Source organism: Pteropus vampyrus, unplaced genomic scaffold (genome assembly GCF_000151845.1).
Source record: "Pteropus vampyrus isolate Shadow unplaced genomic scaffold, Pvam_2.0 Scaffold149, whole genome shotgun sequence".
Lineage (NCBI taxonomy): Eukaryota > Metazoa > Chordata > Mammalia > Chiroptera > Pteropodidae > Pteropus > Pteropus vampyrus.
The window spans coordinates 1790589-1794287 of record NW_011888930.1 but is presented as its reverse complement, the minus strand read 5'-3'; positions in this window follow the sequence as shown (position 1 = coordinate 1794287).

The window sequence follows — 3699 nt, the reverse complement described above, 5'->3', positions numbered from 1 at the left end:
GATATAACATTTTTTGACCTATCTATAGGTTAAGACAAACTTCTATTTTCTAAATATCTGTTCTTTTTATTCTGCGACTATCCTCTGAAGTCTCTGAGGCCCCTTACCTCATCCTTAGCTCAGAATGTTTTATATCCCCATGTTCTATCTCTGAGCTCATGTATGTGGGGTTCCCATACATATGTATGTATTAAATTTGGTTATTTTTCTTGCTAATCTGTCTCATATCTATTTGATTATTAGAGCAGCCAAAAGAACCTTGAGGGTAGAAAAATTGTGTTCTTCCCCCACATGAATTAGTACAGCTGATTCTGGCTTGCAGAAGTGATATATAGAAATTCTGAACACAGTGTCTCCTCTATCTTCCCTGGCAAATGTGGTTAATTTCTGCCCTCAGCCCTTTAATACAACAGTTATAATTACTGTTCACAGGCCTGCCTCTTTCATTAAACTAAGTGACTCAAAGGCAGGGAATGATTATTATTTATTTGTCTTTCTGATCACAGGACTATAGATATAGTAGATGTTCAAAACATATTTCTTCAGGAACAAACATGAGCAAAGTTATTAAGACATACTACTGAGGTTATCCAAGATTGAACCTTTTTCTTAATAACGTGTATAAAACTTTAAAAGGGTTGTTCATTTAGAAAGACCTACCCCTGCAACTAAGTTAACACCCAAATACGCCCTCGGCCACTTTGACACCTAGTTCTTGTAAATGTTTTTCTTCCTTCCATGTATTCACACTCATAATCCAGTGAGTCTAAGAAACACAACCATGTTTCAACATCTGGGATTCATCAGGTTGGTTCTGTTAATCAAAGTTCTGAAGATCAGTTCCAGATGTTGCCTAACTAAAGCTACATAAGCATTGTTCACATTTTTAACTACAATCAGACCTAACTTTTCATATCTTGAAAGTAACTTAATTTGTATAGGTAGGAGTTCACTTTGCACTATTTTTTAAAATTAACTCTCAATTTAATACAGAGATAAGGCTGATATACTTGTCTTAGAAGTAAATGAATATTAATAAAAGTTCAAGATATAGTTTAGAAATCACGCATTTAATCACATTAGCTCAAAGATCTCAGAAGAAGGAAAGAAAAATTAATACTATCCAAGTGTCTACTCTGTGCTTGTATAGGAGAGAAAAATAATTTCCCTTCTCTACTTCTAGGTTCTTGGCTGAGACCTCTCTGTCCTAAAATATAGATTAACATGAGAAAAACAAAGAGAAGTTTAACAGCATGTATACATGGGAGATACCCAGGAAAACTGAGTAACTCCCCAAAATGGCCCCACCAATCACCTCAAATATCATCTCCAGCTAAATACAAAAGAGGCAGTTGTGGGAGGTTATCAGGCAAAGCACAGTAAGCAAGGGTAGTGCTGTTAACGCAGATTTAAGTTGTTGTTTCTCCATTAATAAAACTTTCTAAAGTTAACATCCTTTTCTTCCTGGTACAGAGAGGGGGAACGCACTTATAAGTGGAGATTTCCCTTACACATGTAAAGGTCTCTTACAAAGGGGACAACTGCTTAGTTTTCAGAGGTTCTATCTGCTATTTCTTAAAAATAATCAGTTCAAGATAATCCTGATGCCAAAGAGGCAAATTTTGGGGATGGCATATTCTATTCTCCTTTACTGGACACCAACATGGGTAATTCCACATATACTATTTTGTTTGATTTAAATTCTTATAACTGTGTGAAATAGAAATTATCTCTATTACACAAATGAGGAAATGCAGGCTCATAGAATTAAATTACATTATTGAAAAACAAATGCTTAGTATCTAAGCTAAGATTGGTCATTTTTCTGACTCCAAATTTAGTTCTTTCTATGAGCCATCTTCCTCTATATCTTTAGATAATATGGGCCAGGAGGATGAATTTTGGAAAATTAAACCATATTTATATCCATCTTGGAAACTATTTTCCCAAGGAAGACCATATATATATATAACCTATGCCCTCTTTTCAGATATAATCTGGTATTTTATTTTGTCCATATTTTCTTTTTAAAAAAAATCAGTTTAATTACCTGATAGATAACATAATTAGATTTTCATAAAGCTCAAAAAAGTCTGGCATATAAAGTGAATCAATGCAATCCCAGTGCTGGAGGCTTTATAATAAGCACTTCAAAACCCAGCAATGCTGCAGGGCTCTAGAAGAAGCTTGAGTGCTATCAAAAGTCATGGACTGATTTCTGATATTAATAGAATCATGGGAAAGATGTTCCAGATGGTCCTATGGCAATCAAGGAGAGCCTACATAATTATAACATACTTGTTTTTTTTAAGCAGAATAGTGTTCAATATAAAGCTTAAGAAGTCCTCAAAGATGAAGATAAAAGATATGTGGAGGAGAAGAGAACGAGTAAGTGGGGGGAAGAGAACAGACAGTGAGATAAACTCTGAATAGCGCCAGTAAACAAATACAAAAGTCAAGGTTTCCCAATTCTAATAGCAGTCCTGGGCTCAGAAGACAAACCATTCTGCTAGATGAGGTTGCTGAATATTAAAGCAGGATGCTCCATAGGAACTAAAGTGGTTGTGGAGATATGTGGTCCTGGCTCCAGTGAAGCAAATCAGATCCTATGTGGCAGAAAGCCATCTTATGTTAGACCTTCTGAATTCTCAAAATTTGTATAATTAGCTCACATTTTTAAAAAATAAGTGAAATAGGTCACCATGAAAGAGTCATCAGACAACAAAATAAACTGACCACCCAAACCTGGAGATATTAGAATTAGCCAATGGAAAATATAGAATGATCATGCTATGAAATGTCTAAAGCAATTTAAAAACACAGTAAAAAAAAAAAAAAAGAAACAAGAGATTATTAAAAATGACCAAGCAGATTGTAAAAAGACAAAATATAAATTTTATGAATAAAAAATAGATTCATTGAAATTAAAAGCTCAGTAGTTATATGAAATAACATTAGATATAGCTAAAAAGACAATGAACTAGAAGCAAGTACTGAAGAACTTGCAGTACTGAAAGATAAGGACATGAAAATATAAAGGTTAAGAACTATGGAAGATAGAATAAACACAAAAAGGTCAAATGTATATCTAATTTTAGTCCCTTAAAAATAATACAGAGAGAACACGAGAGGCAATAACAGAAGGGTTGAGAATTAGGCCAAGAATTACTGAGCACTTATGATAGAAACTAAGAGTGTAAGATCCACAATATATACCAAATAGAATAATCAAAGAAAAATCTATATGTAAAACATTACAGTAAAACTTCAGAACACCAAAGGTAAAGCAAATATCTAAAAGGCAGAGAAGAAAAATCAGAACACCTATAAAGAAAAAAAATTTAACAATAGATTTTTAACAGCTTCAATGGAAGTCAAAAGTTCTTACTATAATATCTTCAAAATTCTGAGAGAATTAACTATCAATATAGAATTCTGTTATAAAAATTATTTTTCAGTCATAATCAAAATAGACATTTACATAGTTTGCCACCAACAGACCTTTACTAATAATGTACATTCTGAATGATATACTTAAAGAAGGATTCTAGAAATAACTTATGAATTGCAAAAAGAAATGTTGATCAAAGATATTATTAAACATAGACTAATCTAAAAAGAAATATAAAAAAAATGGTGACTAACTCTGTGTTGACAGAACAAAAATACTAGATCTACACTGTCCAATATAGTATCTAT